Raw genomic sequence first — 14,148 nt, 5'->3', positions numbered from 1 at the left:
TAGTGATGCCCCCAAAGTGGCAGGACACTCTCAAGTGCCTGGAAGTAATCAGAACACAGGATGAGTGCCTGCAGGCCCAGCTGATCTTCCTGGCTTTCCCTGGGGAAGGGGAAAGCGTGAGCCCTGGAGAAGAAAAGGTGAGAAAGCGACTCCCCCTGATGTGCCCATCGCAGAGGATAGAGACATCCCCCAAAGTAAGAAGGATGTGACTCTGTGAGCACTCTTTGAGGCTGACATCCTCAAGGGGAAACTCCTGCCGCAGGAGCGGCGGGGCTGTTGCAGGCACTTGATCCACCCGACAGCTCAGTGCCAGATAGAGCTGGATCCACAGGTACCCACCCCCTGAGCTGCCACCACAGCATGTGTGAGGATGGGAAGTGGGACACGTGGGAGTCCAAAAAGAAAATCTGCTTAATCTACGACCTGCCTGATGAGGTGCACTTCCATGGTCCAGCGAATGAACTCCACCATCCATGCAGCCAGCTGTTGGCACATATCCACACCGTCCATGAGTTGCTCCTGGTGTGTAAAGGACAGATGTTCATCCTGGATCAACTGTGTCGGGAGAAAGCCAAGGGCATGTGCCAGCTGTCCCAGGAGAAGATAGAGAAGAGGAAAGAGCTGCAGGAGCTGCTGTCTCTCTTCTCAAGGGCTCCAGATGTCGGTCCATTCTGAGCCCCCATCTGTGTTGCTGCTTTAGAGGCCTCAGGATCCTGGATGGGCAAAATGATGGAGGAGCAGAAAGGTTTTGAAGAATTGCAACTTCAAGACCGTGTGGAAACTGCCAGAGGAGAGGTCGGGGTTCCTTACCCCGTAGAGGACTCTCCCACAGAGCACATCCTGCCACAGATGTCCCACATCCAGAGCCACCCACAGCTGGCGAACTCAGGCTTGCAGCACTCTGTCCCTTTTTTCTGTAGTCTGATGGGGATGATGACTCCCTATGTGACATATTGAGTCTCAAAATCCTCGGCAGCCACCAGAACTTGGTGGCCAGGTGTCCTTCTATAGGTCTCTATCTGCCTGGTGATGGGAAGGGTAAACTGTGGGCTGGGTAGAGCAGAGGCTGCTGGGAGGAGACAAAATTCAAGGGACATATAATGGCCCATTGGTGACCTGGGAAGAGGCCCATGTTATGCTTATCACAAAGAATAAATTGTTTTCAAAGGGAAACAAAGCCTCCACAAAGATTTGTTCTTCCAGTCATGGGGCTTGAACTCAGGGCCTGGTCACTGTCCCTGAGCTCTTTTTGATCAAGACCGGTGCTCTACCAGTTGAGCCCCACCTCTCCTTCCAGCTTTTTCTGTATGGAATTGAACCCAATGCTTCAGGCATGCTAGGCAACCACTCTACCACTGAGCCACATTCTCAGCTAAGATGATCCCCTGGCCCCAAACACATATAGTCATTACTCAGATAAATTGGAAGTAGGGGCTAGGATGAATATGAAGCACAAATCTGGTTCACACAGAAATCCTCCACTGCCCCCTCTTTGACACCCTTATTTAAAGTTTCTCTTTTACCATTGAGGGATGAGAGAGGGAGAGGGGAGTCCCGAGAGAGGAGTACCAAGAACAGTGGCCCCCTGAGCACCACAGCCTCCCCCATAAAAGTAGTCCTCCAGATTCTGATCTTACCTGACTCAATGTGGAGTCTACATTGTCTCCGCACCCCTGCAAGGCTCAGGATGAAATAAATGTCAGCCCTGGACTCAGCCCACACCCAGGGTGGAAACTCCTAGTCCCAGACCGACTTCCACCCCTAACTTCCCCGAGTTTGGCTAGACCCACCACTCACCACAATGTGGCGGCCATGATCTCATGGACGGATTCCAGGAAGTAGGTCTATTGCAGAAGCAGCAGGGTGAGCATGGAAGAGGGAGGTGGGTGATTGCTCTGGTACCTTCCTCCTCGGAGCCCTCCCGTCCAACTAGGGCCATGGTGACCCGAAGCATGCCAAGGTCAGGCGGTGAGACAGATGGAGGAGCACAAGACTAAAGGAGGTAATGCTTTATCTTGGTGCACTTGACAATTCCAATTATATTCAGCACATGTCAATCCCAGAGCCAACATGCAATTCCTCTCATTGTTGTTTTCCATGAGCGCTGTCCCTGAGCTCTGTTTCTCAAGGCTGGCACTCTACTACTTGAGCTACAGGGTCACTTCTTGTTTTCTGATGTTTCATCAAGGATAAAAGTCTCATACACTTTCCTGCCCAGGCTGGCTTGTCACCATGATCCTCCAGATCTCAGCTTCTTGAGTAGCTAGGATGACAGGTGTGAACCACCAGTGCCCAGAATGTGATGCTTTTTAAAAGAATCTTGGTGAGTGTGTAAACGGAGCCCCAAAGGGCCGGGATAGATCACGACCCAGTCAAGGACCTGGGATGGGAAATGCTGACTTTCTAGCCATTCTGTTCCCCAAAATTAAAGATGCCAAGTGGTGTTGTATGCATCAAACTCCTAGGCCAACAACCACCAGGCTTAATGCAGAAAAGGTAGAGAATAACTAAAAATTTCAATGTAGAAATCTCTGATTTTGCATGCACATAGCGTGTGTGTGTGTGTGTGTGTGTGTGTGTGTGTGTGTGTGTGTGTGTGTGTGTGTGTTTACCGGGTCTTGAACTCAGAGCCTAGATGGTAACCTTTAGCCTGTTTGCACAAAGTTGGTGCTCTACCACTTGAACTATAGTAGCTCCACTTCCCAGCTTTTTGGTGATTCATTGGAGATAAGAGTCTTCCCAGGTTAGCTTTGAATCTTGATTTATTCTCAAGTGTCTGCCTTGAGGAGCTAGGATTATAGGCATGAGCAACTGGCATCCAGCTGCATGGATGTCTTTTCATAGTCTCTTCTGTTCTAACAGCTATCTACTTGCTCTGGCCTAGATCTCTGGCCTCTACAGCAGCTCCCAGCAGCCCCTGACTGTGTGGAGAACATAAAGCTCAAACCTGTCAATGCATCCTATTTCTTTGTCCTCAGGGGAAGGAATGATTCCTCTGAAACCTGGAGGGGTAGGGGTAGGGGTAGAGATAGGTGGGATAGCTGTAGATGTGTGCTCAACTAGAAGACAGGTATTCTGGACTGGGAAGGTAGCTCAGTGGTAGAGCGCTTGCCTTGCATGCCTGAGGCCCTGGGTTTGATTCCTCAGCACCACATAAGCAAAAAGAAAAAAGCCGGAAGTGGCGCTGTGGCTCAAGTGGTAGAGCACTAGCCTTGAGCTGAAGAGCTGAGGGACAGCACCAAGGCCCAGAGCTCAGGCCCCATGACCGGACCTAAAAAAAAAAAAAAAAAAAAGAAGAAGACAGGTATTCTGTCTTATCCAAGAAGGAAAGCATGGCCAGATGCTAATGGCTCATGCTCTTATATTCCTAGCTCCCTCAGGAGGCTGAGATCTGAGGATTGACATTCAGAGGCAACCCAGCAAAAATATCTGTGAGACTGTCCTTTCCCAAAATACCACCTGAAAGCTGGAAGAAAAGCTCTGGCTCAAGTGGTACAGTGCTATCCTTGAATGAAAAAAACTGAAGGCCAGAACCCGGGCCCTGAGTTCAAGTCCTACTACCAAGATGCACTCATGCGCATGTGCACACACACACACACACACACACACACACACACACACACACACACACACACAAACACAAACACAAACACAGAGGGAGGTGGTAATGATAAGCAGAGCTAGAACTGGGGGCAGTCCTGAGGCATAATCATAGTAAACTCTTAAACCACATCAGTTGTTTCTCCCTAAGTCCTTCTTGGGCTGAGGGATCTGGGCCATGGCAGTGAGTTCCATGGAACCTGTGCCTCCATCTAAGCACTGGGGAGGAAAGCAGGGTTCCCAGCCGTGGGACTCCTGGGATATAGCGTTTACTACAATCAGCACCCAGCAGGCTCTGGATTCCTGAGCCTACAAGTCTTTCATGAGTCCAACTCAACACCGCCCAAGGTGTGCCTGACAAATGTGCATTCTTGTGATATCCATATGAGCGGGCATTTACTGTTTTACCCCTCCTGGACCAGAACTGTGGTCTGAGACATTGATTTAGTGCTCAGATCCACACTGCTCTCATGATAGATGCCATTCTGATGACCAGGTCAATGACCTCCGTGTCACAAGGGTCGATCCTTCTCTGGTACTGTGGCCCACTCTGTATGCAAAGGCCTCCAAGGAGGCTGCTCTAAAGAAATGTAGGACAGCTAGACATTGGGAGACCCTCAGGAGCCCACTGGAAAATACTCTGCTTAGAGCCAGAGCATGAGGTCAAAGCAGGCCAGGTATAGGTCATGTAGCTCAAACTCTGGGCCTGGTTGCTGTTCCCCAGCTCTTCATCTTACCACTTGAGCCACAGCACCACTTCCGGTTTTCTGGTGGTTCTTGGAGAACAGAGTCCCCCGAACTTTCCTGCCCAGGCTGGCTTTGAATGGCAATCCTCCAATCTCAGCCACCTGAGGAGCTAGGAGGACAGGCATGAGCCACCAGTGCCCAGCTGATCTGGCTTTTCACCACAGTGGACTAGGAGCTCCTGAAAGCTTTTCTTTATTTTCTCTGTGCTAGTACTGGTGCCTGAAATCAGGGTCTAGCCTGTGGTCTCTTAATTTTTTCCCTCAAGGCTGGCAATCTACCACTTGAGCCACAGCTCCATTTCTGGCTTTTGGTAGTTCATTGGCAAAAAAGTCTCACTAACTTTCCTCCCATGAGCTGGCTTTGACCCACGATCTCTGATCTCAGTGTCCTGAGTAGCTAGGATTTACAGGGGTTAGGCCACTGGTGACACTGGGCTAGAACCTTTACTTAAGCAAGCATTCTTCCTTGGATTTGCCCTGATTCCTCCATGCAAAGGAGGCCTGAAGGTCAGGAGCTGTGAAAAATAGGCTTTTGGTCAAAGAAAATGGCTGGGGTCCTTGGTGAAAAGACATGCTAATCTTCCCCTGGACCCCATTCTGCCCTAACGGTGACTCAAGTGTAAATCTTGTCCCAGATTTGAGTGTTCTGCCAGACTTGTCTGAAGCCACGGAACCTTCATTCCACCCACACCACCAGCTCTACAACACACCTCAGGACCTTTGCCCAAGCTGTACTTATTGCCTGAGGCTCTCTGTCTTGTTCCACATCTTAGAGCTCCTGTGGAATTTTGGCACTGGTTATATCACCTCCTGGAGCAAGCTTTTCCTTCCCTTCTCCCCCTTTTAAAACAAATATTGAGTTCCTACAGATGGAACTTGTGCAGGCTGACTGGAAAATGCTCTATTGTGGTGGTGGTGGGGGTGGTGGTGGTGGTGGTGGTGGTGGTGGTGGTGGTGGTGGTGGTGGTGGTGGTGGTGGTGGTGTGTGTGTGTGTGTGTGTGTGTGTGTGTGTGTGCATGTGTGCATGTGTGCATGCGTGCATGTGCATCCACGCATGTGCATGCGCATAAAGACGCACGCCAGTCCTGGGGTTTGAATTCATGGCCTGGACGCTATCCCTGAGCTTTTGTGCTCAAGACTAGCACTGTACTACTTGAACCACAGTTCTAGTTCTGGCTTTTGGGGTTTAACTGGAGAAAAGAGCCTCATATATCCGTTCCTGCATGCAATTGGCATCCTCAGAACTCAGCCTCCTGAGTAGTTAAGATTACATGTGTGAGCCACCAGCACCTGCCCTCTATCTCTTACCCATAACGGCCCTCCTCTGAGTCCCAGAAGAATATGTCTCACTCTGCTGACTTTTTTTTTTTTTGTCAATCTTGGGGCTTGAACTCAGGGTCTGGGGATGTTCCTGAGTTGCTTTTTTTCAAGACTAGCACTTTTATCACTTAAGCACAGTGTCTCTTTTGGCTTTTTCTCTTTCTGTGGTAGTGAGGAATCAAACTCAGGGCTTTGTGTGTGCTAAGTAAGCACTCTACAAGTAAGCCACATTCGCATACCAAGGCTCATTTCTAAAAGAAGCTATGACGGTGGGATTTATTGGATTACCCCTTTTGACACAGAAATCGCTGACTCTTTCCTATCTTTGTCAGAATTTGGGACCAGCCTGAGACTCTGCAATAAGGAATAATGAATGAGTGATGGCCACCAGGCCCCAGAGGTCTGGGCTAACATCCTACAGGGAGATAGAGGAAATGGAGACACAACCTTTGACAACTCCTACAGCCTAGGAACTGTGGTTTCCCTGGAGGCAGTGGCTGGCTGCTAGGTGTTCTGAAGGGACATCTCAGCCAGAACATAATGCAACCATTGCACACACTGTAAAGCTGAATTCAGAAATCCTTAACCAAAAGACCACCAGAGACCACCACCAATGTAAAAGCAAAGTAGTCTTTATTGCAAGCTCAAGCTTGGTCCCCTCAGACTTACATAGCAGCAACCGAGGTTTACAGCACCTTTTATATATTTTTAGGGAAGGCAGGGACTTTGCGTACACCATAGCGTTTTCTAACAAATCACTACACACTGTGGGAAAATCAGAAAACAATTCTATATTTTGATTGGAGAACTACAGAAACAAGTTGTTGGTTAAATCAAGGGGGCTGACATACTTTAAACTGGTTGGCTTGTGCCACAGGGAAGTCTCAAGAGGATATGTGCTAAACTGCAGGGTGTCTGGTTTAGATAATGGTCACCAAACCCCAGAAGGGGCTGTTCTGGAGTTTCTGATACCTTGACATCCTGCCTTAAGCAAACACCACGTGTTTCCCAAAATTGTCTGTGCAAGGCTATTTCAGATATCTCCACATCCTGGCATCTAGTGTTCCCAGGACTGTCTGTGGCTGGAATAGGTCAAGGGTGGCAGAACTGAGTTGGGGTCTTCAGTAAAATAGAGTTGCTTAGGTTTCTCAACACCAGTTGCACACACTAGCCCAGGCAAAGCCTTCGTGGCTTCAGTTCTTAAATGGCAGGGAAGGATGCTTTGTTCAAGCTGCAGACTTAGTGCTCTCTGAGGGCTTGTTCCAACTTGCCCAGGTTGGGGGGCTGGGCATGGGCAACCTGCTGAAAGCCCATCATACAGGCCTTGTCCCTGAGCTCCTTTTGCTCAACGGTAGTGCTCTGCAACTTGAACCACTCAGGGATTTTATTTGTTTATTTCTTTTGTTTTCCTGTGATCTCTTAAGAAATACAAGTGTCGCTGACTTTCATGCCCAGGCTGCATTCAAATTGGCATCTCAGCCTTCTGAGGAGCTAGGATCACAGGGAGGAACCACTGACAACCTGGCTTACTGTTCTTGTTGTTCTTTTTTTTCGTGACAATCTGAAATCTTAACGGTGTCATTCCAATGGTTTGCATTAGAAGAAAACTTCCCAGGCCTGGAATTCGAATGCTAGGACTGGCACCCACAAATAGAGGGAGATCCTGCAAACTCATTCCTATTCATTTGAATGCTAATGGAATGTCATAAAAGTAAAAAGTAAATTTGAAATTAATTCATGATTCTATTTTAGAATGCCACACAAAAATTATTGAATTTATATCTTCCATTCTAGAACCACGGTATGATTAAGAATATTGACTGATACTTTCTTAATGCTTTTGTAAGTATTCTACGATGATTCTTCATTAAATGGAGGCATAATTTAATAACTAATAATTGGTAATTATATGTATAATTTTATAATATCATATTCCCTCTGTATATATACACATATATATGTATGTATATATATGTATATATATAAATATATATATATATATATACATGTTTATATTGGTACTGTGCCTTGATTATAGGTCATCAGAACTTCCTGGCAGCTCAGCTTGCTGGAGGCTGGTGTGCTAAGACTGTGACCCCATTGATGAATTGGGCATTGTAGGCTGTGAGTTGAAATCCTCGCATGGCCAAAAATTTATTCATGGAGTAAGAAGCCAATTTTCACACATTTTTTTCCTTCTCTGTGAAAGTCCTGGGTCTCAGTATATGTGATATGATGTAATAAAATAAATGTTATGTGTACAATAATACTAAATAAATAGGGGTAATAAATACCATATGGAGTAAACCCATATGACATAGATCTAATATATGACTATTATATTTTATAGTGGTGGGGCTTCAATTCAGGCCCTGGGAACTTGTCTGAATTGCTTGTCTTCAAGGACGGTGATCTTCCCCTTCACCCACAGTGCCTCAGAATTCCCCAGACCCTGAGTTTAAATCCCAGGCCTGCCAGAAAAATGGTGCAAACTCCAAGCCAGGGCATTATGATGATGATGATGAGGAGGAGGAGGAGGAGGAGGAGGATGAGGATGAGGATGAGGATGATGTTTTGGGCCAAGCACCGGGCTTGAACTCAGGTCTTGGTATCTCTGCCACAGCCGATCCTTGGATCATAGGTCCCGAGTTCAAATTTCAGGGCTGGCAAAAATAAAAATAAAAAGGAGAAGGATAAAACTGAGAAGTTCAAAGAGGTGGTTTTACTTTTTTTTTTCTTTGCATTGTGACTATCCTGGGTCTAAATGACAATGCCCAGAAAGTGTACATGACCTTACATTGCTGATATTTGGATGACTATTAGGGAAGCCAAGCTGAAACCGGTAACTTAAGCCTGGAAATCGAATCCTGGACTGCCGGTATGGCAGGAGATTCTAAGAAACACTTTCCAATATACATCTGTGCGAATGGAATTTTGTAAAAGTAACAATTACATTAGTAGTTAGTGTATGATTAAATTGTAAAATTATACACAATTATACAACATTGAATGATTTTCAATTAATATTTTATTATGTATTCAATCATGATGCTTAAAAAAGGAAGGAATAATTAATTTCCAATAATTGGTAGTAATATTGTATATGCAATTTCATAATATAGAGACATCTCACGTTATATACATCTATCCATCCATCTATCTATCTATCTATCTATCTACAAGTCTAAACATTTATCTGTTTATACACTTGTCACTAATGGGGCTGAGTGATAGAGTGCTCGCCTAGTATGTAGAAAGCCCTGGTTTCGATTCCTCACTACTGTGTGCATAGGAAATCCAGAAGTTGTGCTGTCGCTCAAACAGTTGAGCACGAACTTTGAGCATAAAAAATTAGGGACTGTGTCTAGACCCTTCCTCTAGACCCATGACTGGCACCAAAACAAAAAATAAAAAGGAAAAGATAGAATGTTCTGACTGCAACTATATAAGGATAGGGCTGCAAATACCTCATCACAGAGAAAGGAGGGAGTCTAATGCTGACAGCTGCTGTCTAACCTGACTTAGCCAGAGGTAAACCACTGCAACCCAGCTCCACAGAAGCGGATGCTGCTGGCTTACTTACCCCTGTCATCCAAGATACTCAGGAACTGAGATCTGACACTGGTGGGTTTAAAATCCAGCCCTGTCAGGATGTCTGTGAATCTCTGAGCTGTGGCTCAAAGTGGTAGAGCTCTAGTCTTGAGCAAAAGATCTTAGGACAGTACGCCCAAACTTTCAGTGCAACTCCATGGCTGATGCCCTCCCCCCAAAACCCCATCCCTCTAAAATCTAAATTTGGACTGTTTGTGAGGTGTTTCTGAAGGAATGGTGATACTGATGAAAGCACCTTAATTTAATGACAGCATGTGCGATACAGCTATGTGATGAGTCCTTCATGAGATGTTGTGTGTTGAGTCATTCACGCGGTGCATTTTTTCATCTGGTTCTTGTAAGAGCTCCACAAGTAAGATAATGATTTGCCCCTGTCAGGGCCAAAATTATGTATGTACCTAACTATAGTGGTTGTCTCCTGCAGACAATTTTTTTGGTTTAAGTTTCTCAGTCATGAACCTTGAACTCAGGACCTAGCCACTGACACTTACCTGTTGGGATAATGGCTAGTGCCCTACCACGTGAAGCCAAGGACCCCTTGCAACAGAGTGTTAGGGTCTAGGCGTATAGTAGCTAAGGACTGTCATGCTGCCTACTCAGGATGCTGAGATCTGACGATCTGGGTTCAAAACTATCCCAGACACAAATGGTCCCATGAGACTTTTATCTCCTATTCACCATTTAGAAACTTGAAGTGGAAGCCTCGCGCCTGTCATGCAAGCTACTCAGGTGGCAGAGAGCTGAGGATCATGGGTCCAAAACCAGCCTGGGCAGAAAATTCCTTGAGACACTTCTCTCCATTGACCCACCAAAAACCAGAAGGGGTGCTGTAGCTCAAGCAATTGGCTTTAGCTGAAGAGCTCAAGGACAGCACCCAGGCCTAGATTTCATTTCTTCCAACTTCCAAGAAAAGAAAGAAAGAAACCTGCAGTGGTGTACTGAGAATGTGTCTTAGTGGTAGAGTGTTTTTCATGTATGAATCCCTGGGTTTGATTCCTTAGTACCATATCACTAGAAAAAAGCCTGAAGTCGCTGTGTGGCTCAAGTGGTAGAATGCTATCCTTGTACAGGAGAAACTCAGGTACTGTGCTCAGGTTCTGAGTTCAAGCTCCAGGACAAGTGAATGAACACACATACATGTACACACACACACACACACACACACACACACTGATGCCAGAAGTGAAACTGTGACACCAAATGGTAAAGAACTGAGCTCCTGTTCTGAGCTCATGGTCAGCACCCAGGTCCTGTGTTCAACCCTGAAACACAGCCACCCAGGGCCCAACTAGGAGAGGTCAAAGGTTTCAAAATCTGATGAGCTTCACCAGCCCTAGATGACAGGAAGCATTGTGATATTACACATGTGCTTAGATTTAGCAAGCTTCCAGAAACCTAGGGAGGCACCATTGCCAATAATGAGTCATTTCATTAGGTTCAGCTCCTTAGTTGTCTGCCAGAAGGACCCTTGAATTAATTGTAGCAGGTTATTTTAAAACTAGAACATAGTCTAACAAAGACAGGATAAGTGCAGGGAACTTGGCCTATTATGGGAGGTGGCACAAATAAAGACTTCCTGTCAAAACAGCACTGGAGAGAGAGACAGCTCGGGGGTACAAAGAGGCCTTTTTCTCCTGGCCTTCAGAGCCAGCCCACACTCCTCCTCAATAATTGGCCTTGATGGAGTTTTTTGTTACACAGCAGTACAGGAGTGAGGGCTTTTGTCTGCCTGTTCCAACAATGAGGCAGACTTCCTCCAGCAGTCCCTGGTGAGGAGAAAACCTCAGGCTAAAATGGGAACAGCAAAGGGAGCCCCGGAACACGCACTGTCTTGAAAGCAATTTCTGTGTTATGGAATCATTCTATTCAAAGCAAATTTCCTAGCTGGATGCCTTTCATCATAGGGACTCTGGATCTTCACTGATAGAAATATATGCATACATACATGGGGAGACATAGAGTTACTGGCTTTTTTTTTTTTTTGGCTGTTGCGGGGGTTGTACTATGAGCCTAGGCACTGTCCCTGAGCTCCTTTTGCTCAAGGATAGTGTTCTCCCCACTCATGGAGATTTTGTATTCCTGTGATCCCTCAGAAATGAGAATGTGGTGGACTTTCCTGTCCTGGCTGAATTCAAACCGGCATTCCCTACGTCTCAGCCTCCTGAAGATCTAGGATTACAGGCAGGATTGCTGAAACCTGAGTTTTTTTCTTCTCATACTTTTCTTTCATCGGAAATCTGAAATCTTCACAGTGTCATTCTAATGGTTTGCATTTCAAAGTAAACTACTCAGGTCTGTAGTTCAAATGCCAGGACTGCCACCTACAAATGGCGGGAGATCTTGAGAAAATCATTCCTATCTATAGGAATGCTTACTGGAATGTTATAAAAGCAACTATTAAATTTGAAGTTATTTCATGATTCTCTTATAGAATGCCACACAAAAACTATTGGATTATGTCTTCCATACTAGCACAATGGTATGATTCTCCTAATTAAGGAATACTGACGCTTTAATAAGTATTCAACCATGATACTTCATTAAGTGGAAGCATAATTCAATAACTAATAATTCATAATATATATATAATTTAATATCCTTACATTGTCTCTCTCAAATATATAGCAAACTACACATCTGTCTGTCTGTCTATTTATCTTTCTATCTATTTATCTGTCTGTCTGTCCTTCTATCTATCTATCTATCTATCTATCTATCTATCTATCTATCTATCTATCTATCTATCTATCTATCTATCTATCTATCTATCTATCTATCTATCTATCTATCTATGTATTCACCACTGCTATTGCTTCATCGAAGGTCCTCAGAACTGACTGGCAGCTCAGTTTGCCAAAGGCTTTTGTTCTACAACTGACCCATTCATGAATTGGGCATTGTGGGCTGTGAGTTCAAGTTCCAGCATGGCCAAAAGTTTATATGTGGAGTCAGAAGCCAATTTTGATGCATTTATTTCTCTTCTTGGTGAAAGTCCTGGGTCTCAATATGATGTATAATCCATATGCAAATAAATCCATGTGATAAGATGTAATAAATGAAATAAATGTTATATATGTAATAATACTAAATAAAATAAATAAAAATAAATAAGGGTAACAAATGTCATATGGAGTAAACCCATGTATGTAAATAGATCTCATGTATGAATATTATTTTTAACAATGCTGGGGCTTGAATTCCGTCCCTGGAAACTGATGTGAAATTCTTGTCTTCCACGACGGTGAGTTTCCCCTTCCCCACAGTGCCAGAGAGTTAATCATACCCTGAATTGAAATCCCAGGCCTTCCAGAAAAATGGTGCAAATTCCAAGCCTGGGTCTTAATTTTGTTTGACCAGGATCATGCATTAAGAATCACTCTCTGTTCTATGATATCATTCTATTCAAAGCAAATGTCTTAGTTGTTTGCCTTTCTTCGTAACGACTGTATGTTCACCGATAGAATTACATGCATACATACATAGACACATGGAGTTACTGGCTCTTTTTTATGTTTGGTGCAGGTCCTGAGACTTGAACTATGAGCCTAGACATTGTCCCTGAGATCCTTTTACACAAGGTAGCACTTTATTGTGCCTTAATCCATGTACATCATTAAATTGAGGCATAATTTAATTCCTAATACCTAGTAATTTAACAATAATGTAATACCTAATAATTATTAGTAATATATTACATGTAATTTAATAATATACAGACATCTCACATTCTATCATTATACTTATATGTTTAAATATACAGTGGAATATATATATATATATATATATACATCTCTCTCTCTAAATATATACATATATATATATATATATTTATTTGCAGCAATTTACAAATCTACCTATTTATATATTGGCCACTCCTGGAGCTAGAACTCAGGTCCTGGGAACTGCCTGGCAGTGAATTTGTTTGAGACTGCTGTGCTTACAATGACACCTTGATTAATTGGGCATTCCATGCCCTGAGTTCAAATCCCAGCAGTGCCGAAGACAATAGGTGAGTAAGAAGCCAATATTGTCCTGTTTTCCTTTTTGTGGAAATATTGTGTCCTAGGTACAATATGCAATATCTATGCAAACACATATATATGATATACATTATACATGTATATAAATATTATTTTTGCCTATTCTGGGGCTGGAATTCACACCCTGGGAAATGCTCCTGAATTTTTTTCTTCCAGGAGGTTAGCTTCCACTTCACCCAGAGCAAAATAGAGTTACCCAGTCCCTGAGTTCAAATCCCAGGTCTGGCAGATAAAATGGCCCAAATTCCTAGCCAGGACCTTAACTTTATTGGTGGTGCAAGCATGGGGCTTGAATTCAGGTCATCACAACTCTGCCTCAGCCTTGATTACCCTAGGCTGGGGTGCAGCTTTTACACCCACAGATGATCCAGGGATCCTAGGACCAGAGTTCAACTCCCAGCTTTGGCAAAAAAAAAAAAAAAAAACAAGATGGAAGAAGAAAAACCAGGAAGTTTTACACAACAGTTTTACCTTTGTTTCCTTAGCACTGTGACCATCCTCAGTCTTAATGACTCGGCTTGAAAATTGTACGAGACCTTGCATGGCCGAAGGCTGGTGGGCTGTCAGTGAAGCCTGAGCCCAACCCAGAAACCTAGGCCCTGAGTTCGATCCTGGGACTGCCACCTACAGGGCTGAAGATCCTAGAGAACTCGTTCCTATCTATAGGAACAATAATAGAATGTTTGTAACGTACTAATTAAATTACTAATTAGCTAGTCATTCTAGTATAAGATTGTATGAAATAAATATAGGTCATTGATTAATTTAATTCTTTATTGAGTTTCCTACCGTGATTAATTAATGGAGGCATAATTTTAGACTAAATAAT

The sequence above is a fragment of the Dipodomys merriami genome, unplaced genomic scaffold, assembly GCF_024711535.1.
Source record: "Dipodomys merriami isolate MVZ:Mamm:240054 unplaced genomic scaffold, mDipMer1.0.p SCAF_645, whole genome shotgun sequence".
NCBI lineage: Eukaryota > Metazoa > Chordata > Mammalia > Rodentia > Heteromyidae > Dipodomys > Dipodomys merriami.
Note: the sequence above shows the minus strand (reverse complement) of the source record.